Below are 7,903 nucleotides of genomic sequence, written 5' to 3' on the forward strand. Positions count from 1 at the left end.
AATAAACGTAATCTCTGATTGGCACTAATCATGGTACAAGTTAGGGTGTTGTATCAATACTCATGCCACGTTGGTTCATTAGTTTCGGATAAAAGTAGCGTAGGTCGGACAGACAGAGTGCAAGAGCGATTTTATAGGGATTAATCTGTGATTATATCGTGTTTTCCTTTTGAGTTACTGAGCATTAGAAACAGTAACACAAGAAAGAGTTCAGATTTCTCATGTAGCATACTATAATGCCAGCACAGTTTCGAATAGGTAAAATCTTGGTATAATACTTAATTCGGGGCAGAATTTGCCAGATTAAATGTAAGGCTGATGACCCTAGATGAACAGTAAATTTCTAACTACAGTCAATTAATCAGTGATTAATAAATTTTGTACGTTGCAAGTAAAACAAATGAAGGGTGACGAAAACTTCCTAAATAGTCAAGTGCGGCAATGACAAGTGGTTAATTCCGAGAATGGCCGGTGTACGTGACCGCAAACGCCGGTATTTTGCGTCATAATCACATCATTTTAATGGTATTATACTTACTCGGTACCTCGTAGACAAAAGATGATAATAACCAAGTCAAGAAACAAAAAAAAAATTCCGAAGCGACAGTCAGTGATCCAATAGTTATGGCACATAAGTTTGTATAACAGTTTTATTACTCTTAAAAATCTTACCTACTTATAGTATATCTCCACTACGGCCTACATGGTTCGCTCAGGTAAAAACATAACAATTAAACCTTCACTAAAATCACAGCAGTTTTGGAGTTTATAGGGAACAGTTAGACAGACAGACGCGGAGGGGACTTGGGCCTTTGGGGGGTTGGGCCTCAATGATTGGAAGCAAAGATGAGGTCTAGGGTGTTACACACAAGCTTAAACAAGACTAACGTTCTTTAATGGGATGTTACGTTCCTTTTATTTATAGATTACCTACGAGTATACTCATCTTAATAGTTCTAAAGTCTACATTGCTAAGTACTGAATGTTTTTGTCACTTGAGGATGTTACTGAACTGTGGTCTCAAAGATTATTTTATTTGAGCTGAATGGTCGAGATTTTGTGGCGAGTAAACATGACAATGAGATGGAAAATCCCGTTTGAAATATGATGAACAAGGTTACCTAGGTACTTATGGGTCCGCGGTGAAGCCTCATAATTAAAATTCCTATGTACACATTAACAAAATAGTATTCAAACTTTTATATTCAAAGCGTGAGTGTATATGTCGCAGTAAGATAGAAAGAGCCGCAATATGGTTATGTTATATCCCTAGAGATATAATTATATGCCGGAACATACTTATTCTGTAACAAATTTCTTTAAAATCGGCCCTGTAGGTTTTGAGTTTATTCATAACAAATAAAACAATAAAATACAAATCTTTTCTCTTTGTAACAATTAGGTACTAGCTTTTTCCCGCGTTTAATATTATAAATGCGAAAGTCTATGTCTATAAGTTGTCTGTCTGTTCCGCATTCACGGCTAAACCCCTGAACCGATTTTGATGAAATTTGGTATGCATATAGTTAAAAACACTCACTCGGTCAAATATAGGCTGTTTTTTTTTAAATCAACCCCCAAATGACTACAATGGGGGTGAATTTGTATGAAAATCATGTCTGTACCGCTTTCGCAGCGAAAGCGGTACAGACTGAGGCTGAGTTTATTATAATTATTCAAGCTGCAAACTACTAGCAACGTAATTCTCATGAGAGTGACGTTTTAATCGTCACGACATACACACATGACACCGCAGCTTACAAACAAGTAAAACTGGTTTACAAAATTTTAATACTTAGTGAGTGAAGCGTGTTTGAGTGTTTTGTTTATGTTTACAGAAATCTCAATAATTATTATATTTTGTAAACAAAGCTATCCGGCTATATATTATTACTTTTCGCCTGAACAAATCTGGTGTAGTGAACCGGTTTATGTGTCAATACATATTACATACCAATCGATCAGTAAAATCGTACATTTTTAGAAATTTTCCGTTCAATTAAAATATCAAGAAATTACGCAAAAATCTATATCTTATTAACTAGGGACATAAAGTAGGAACTAGCGGCCCATCCCGGCTTCGCTCGGGTAAAAACATGATAAATTAATTATATACCTAAACTTTCCTCAAGAATCACACTATATATTTTAAAAATCCGTTGCGTAAAGATCTAAGCATACATCGGGACAGACCGACAGCGAGTAGCTACTTTATTTTATACTATGTAGCGATGAAACCGTAGCCAATTGCTAGTAGAAAATTAGCCAACATGTACGGGAACACGTCCGCAAGGAGCCATGACGCATGCGTGACGATGGTGACGTCAATCACGTCCTGCGAAACCTGTGCCAGTCCCCTGTCGGCTGCGCTCCGAGACGTGACTGTTCATTTCTGTTTAAAAAATAAAATTAATATTTTTTATGGTTACGTATCTTAATAGGGTTTTTAACCCTTACAGTTCTATACAAACTTTCAACCCCCTTTTCACCAAAACTCAATTAATCAATCATATTTTATTAAATACAAATGCAAGTATTAAATTTAATGTGTGTCACTTTATAAATGACGATGTTTCATACAAACTTGCACCCCTTATTTACCCCACTCAGGAGTGGATTTCCGAGATAAAAACTACCCTAAGTTGTGCTCCGTAGCTTTCTTAACCTTACATTGAAAATCCCATCAAAATCGGACAAGCTGTTTCGAAGATTACCCTGACCAAATAGATAGACAGGCAAAAATTAAAAACAAAAATTTAAAGGTATATAGAAACGAATTCTTAATTATTTTTGAAAATAATAATGAGATAAAAAAAATCTGGAATCGAGCGGGTTATTTATTAATACTATGCAATTAAAAAATGCATTTATTTTGCAAATAAAGTTTTATTGAATTTTTTTTAAATTTTAAATTTTGAATTTTATTTATTTGTATGTGAAACGTATCATATAGGGTACTTCCCGTTGAACTATAATCATAACATTAAAGGCAAATGAAGGAAAAAAATCTAAAAGCTATGTACATAAACGTAAATAGTACATAAACAACAAAACCCACGTTGCGGCAGTACGACTCGCACTTGTCAGGTTTTTTTTTATTAAATAACTTTATTAATGTAGCGCACGTCTCACGCAGTAATATAGTTTTGAACACGCACGTTGAATTTTAACGTAAAAAATAAAATATAACGTCACTTAGGGGATTTCCATTTTTTCTTTTAATATCGTGTCGGTGTCAAACACAGCAGACCTTTTAAGTATTTGACTGTGGTATCAAACCTTCTGAAACGCTTAATTATATTATCTGTTCCCTTCGATAGTTGTTCCAAAATAGATAGATATTCTATAGGTAAAAAAATATTAAATAGATAAATATAAATATATTAGGACAAATCACAGAGATCGAGCTAGCCCCAAAGTAAGTTCGAGACTTGTGTTGTGGGATACTAACTCAACGATAATATTTAGTAACAAATACATATATAGATAAACATCCAAAACCCGGGCCAATCAGAAAAATATCATTTTCCATCATGACCCGATCGGGGATCGAACCCGGGACCCCTCGGTTCAGAGGCAAGCACATTACCACTGCGCCACCGAGGTCGTCGACATATTCTATAGGTAAAAAAATATTTATTTCATCACTTGTGGTATTGGTGCAATATTATGCATGTTAGCTATATTTACACCTTCCTTTTGAATCACTCTATCATCATCTTATCGAGTGTGTTATTGCTAACACTGGTGTCAGACTTCATTCAAGTCGCCTAAAGGCATCTGACATGACTTATACGACTACTTAACGGCCATCTAGTGGCAGGTAGTCGCATACACACTAGTGAACTGAACTGCCCACAAGTGTGCAGGTTTCCTCACGATGTTTTTCCTTCATCGGAAGCAAGTTTTGGTGTATGAAAACTATTATATATGAGTCAGATTGGTATACAAACTCATATGACGCGAGTAAGATACGAACCTGAGACCTTTCGATTCACAGGCGGTCTTAACCATTACACCTCCACCGCTTCTACGAAACAATCCGCATCAAAATCTAAGCATACATAGGGACAGACAGCGGGATGCGACTTTGTTATAAGTCTATATTAAGTATGTAGGATGTTAAAAAAGTTACCTACATAAAATATGAATGAAAATAAAATTAAATAAACAACGGCCGCCTACTTGACGTCAATACTCTTTGAGAATGCTCTTTGTTTCCTATCAGCTGGCTTTGACTTTTACGACATCCTCGGGAGGATGAGGTGTCAGGAGTCAATGCCCTTACCATACTGATGAATAAAAACAATTAATTCTTATATGGGATAGAATTATTTTGGTGATTCAGATTTGGATTTTATTACAAGTCACAAGTTATATAAGTCCAGAAGCTTGACTCTTTTATCATTGATTTGACGAATTCGTCATACATTGCTGGTTTTCCATTGCGGTAAATGAAAGCACTCATATAAACTACGTAATGTTCGCACATTCGGGTCGGCATCTGTCTGAGTACGACGACAATGTAGAGGCTATAATTACACTCAGTATCAAACGTACTGTTTCATTTTGTCGCTGACTGTACATATTTTAATGTAGAAATAGTCCAACCATACTCGTATTATTTATAAACGCGAAAGTTTGTATGTGTGGTCTCTTTCACGCAAAATCTATTGACCGAATTGTTATGAAATTTGGTAGGTACACGGGTAGAATATAACCTGGAATACATAGGGTACTTTTTATTCCGAAATTCCAACGGGAGCGAAGCACCGGTGCGTAGCTAGTATGAAATATTTTTATTATCTTTCTTTCCTTCAAATTATGTGAAATTGTTTATCTAGTTAGGCACATTCATAAACTCAGAAATTATGTCAGATTTTTCTATTATTTATTTAAAATCTTCAAATCCCATTGCTGGGCAAATGTCTTTAAAAAATTGAAATAAATATATAGATTACGCGTAGCCTTGCTTCGGGTTTAGCAGTAACAAGTAAAGTATATCATTAACATGATTTAAGTATAATTAGAAACAAATTAGCTTTAAAATAACAAATGACAGGATGCTATAGGTAATAATTGGATTGACAAAATAACAAGGTATGTGTCCAGTCACCAAGAGACCAAGTTACCCTTCGTGTGGTTGCAATAACACCAAATTTGGGAGGGTCGATGTGCTGTTTACTGTACTTATGACTAGCAGGAGTTGGGTAATATCTAGATACAGTGTTATCTACGAAATTACAAGTAATTTCGGTTCCGGACGTGATCCTTACTAGCTATAACCTATATTTTGATATACGTAGGTAAATCGATTTAAAGACTTGTCATAGTGACCGAGATGATGAAATACTCGTTGGTGATAATAATTAATAAATTACAGCGTAGGGCTTCGTGGCATCATAGCTCCGAATGCTATAGGGAACACGCGAAATGAGATACGTGGTGACTTTTATAACATTGTCAAATTAATTAATGTTAGAAGAATTACTTGTATATTACCTACCTATACAGGTAGGCAGTAATAGTACCTAAATATAGGATAATTTTTAATTAGTTATGATTTTGACCAGTATGCATGTTATGATGTTAGGTTATAATGTTTGTTCGTATGGTTTTGAAACATTTATCCCCTTCACAGACACATTTTCACGTCAAATTTCAACTTTGTATAGGTAGTATTTCTCAGAACGCCACATGTTCCTGGTATTTTTATAATATCTAAACTACTTTATTTATTGTATGTAAAAACGTTGACATCGTACGAGACAACTAGGCTATTGATGGGCAATAATAGCATTCCCAAGGAGGGTTGTAAAATCTCAGCTGAATCTTCAAAATTTTAAGATTTTTTTTACGCTGACCCCAGGCTTCGGGGCTTCACAAAACCGGGAACATGCAGAAATGAGAGAGAGAGAGAGGGAGAGAGAATACAAATGCATAAGGGAGTATCATAGAACAAAGGTCCAGAAAGGGCAAAGTGACGTCGATTCAGGTAACTACCTACAGCAATGAGCTGAGTATTTTAAGTAGTATTTATTAATACTTAATTGAGTATTGTCCATTTGGAGAGGTTGTAGTGAGATGCGGAAAGGCTAGTGACCTTTTGAGATTCACTTTAAAATTCAGTTATATAAATGTTTGAGTACATACTTTTTTGTATTGTGGCTCCTTACAATGAACGCGCATTTATGATGAAAAAACTATAAAGCTTTTAAACTAATTTTTGAGATATTTTCCGATCTTGACGTTTCTGGTTTCGTTGTTGAATGGTTAAACTTTGACAACGATGACACGATACTAAAATATGGCGGTATATACCTATATAATACGATAGCGTGTGGTTCCGCCCTCCACTCTGTCTCCATGTATGTGCCCCTGGTATTTTCCATCCATCTATTTTCGAGTTGAAATAATTATCAAAAATTTTAAATGATGTTCATTATGAATCAAAACAGACAAAAAAATCTCGCGAATATTTTTTAACTTCCTAGACAAACGATTTATTTATATCTATTCAAATTGAATTCTCATTCGGCAAAAAGTGCATAATGAATAATGATGGCGGTATGTTGACAAAAATAATGAATAGAAGTTAACTATTAGTAACATAAAGAGACAATTACTAATTATTGTACTTATGAAGCTAAATATAGTTTCATTAGGAAGAAAAAACCTTAGTAATGTATACACATAAGTCGTGACAGTAACATTATCTCAAAACCACGTCGAGATTCAACTGAAAATAACCAAAGAAGTATATTTATAGTTTTATCCGTATCCTCTTGAGATTAGGGACTTGAAATTGCAAACAAATCCACTACTGGACAAAGACGATATAGTCTTCTTGATAGAATAATGGCTTGCATGAAGAGTCTTTCTGTGCCTATTTCATTGAGGGTTTATGAAGTCACCGCTGGTGTGAAGTAGAGAAGACCAACGTAAGAAAAGCGACCCGGGCTTCGACGCTTATGGCTGAGCAAGAAGCCGGGAATGCCTTCAGATGAAATAGAGAGAGAGATTGACTAATAAATTCAATAAGATGCTTTTTAAACTTTCGCACACTTAAAAACTAACTACATTCTAACCAATATTATAAATACGAAAACACGTCTGTTTATTTGTTTGTTACCTCTTCACGCTCTATCTACTCGGGCAATCTTCTTGAAATTTTGCATACATGTAGTTTAAAGTATGGAGAAGGACATAGTACCATTCATCCCGGAAAAACTCCCGTGGAAAACTCATAATAACGGCACTTAGACTGCCTTACCTTTACTATTTAATCTAACTGACGTCTCAACGATTTTACAGTTGCCGTGGTCCCAGCCAGACTCGAGTATTGGCTGTGTCTAGTTGTGACAGTTTTGTTAATCAGTTAATGTTATTTGTAGTTATAAACACTTTATGATTTCACATCTCGGATGTAAAATCGCAAAATGTGATGCAAACATGACGCGTTGCATACTATAATAATTATTACTTACGTACGACGATTATGACGACCTCGGTGGCGCAGTGGTAAAGTGCTTGCCTCTGAACCGAGAAGCCCGGGTTCGATACCCGGTCGGGTCATGATGGAAAATGATATTTTTTGATTGGCCCGGATCTTGGATTTTTATCTATATGTATATTTGTTATAAAATATAGTATCGTTGAGTTAGTATCCCATAACACAAGACTCGAACTTACTTTGGGGCTAGCTCAATCTGTGTGATTTGTCCTAATATATTTATTTATTTATACATATTTAAGTACTACGGCATCACTCGGGTAAAATTATAATACATCATACATACATCTAAACCATCCTCTGGAATCACATTATCTATTGGTGAAATCCATACAAAAATCTTTCCGGAATTTTTGAGTTTATCGGGACAGACAGACGCCACAGGGGGAC

The sequence above is a fragment of the Plodia interpunctella genome, chromosome 8 (genome assembly GCF_027563975.2).
Source record: "Plodia interpunctella isolate USDA-ARS_2022_Savannah chromosome 8, ilPloInte3.2, whole genome shotgun sequence".
Classification (NCBI taxonomy): Eukaryota; Metazoa; Arthropoda; class Insecta; order Lepidoptera; family Pyralidae; genus Plodia; species Plodia interpunctella.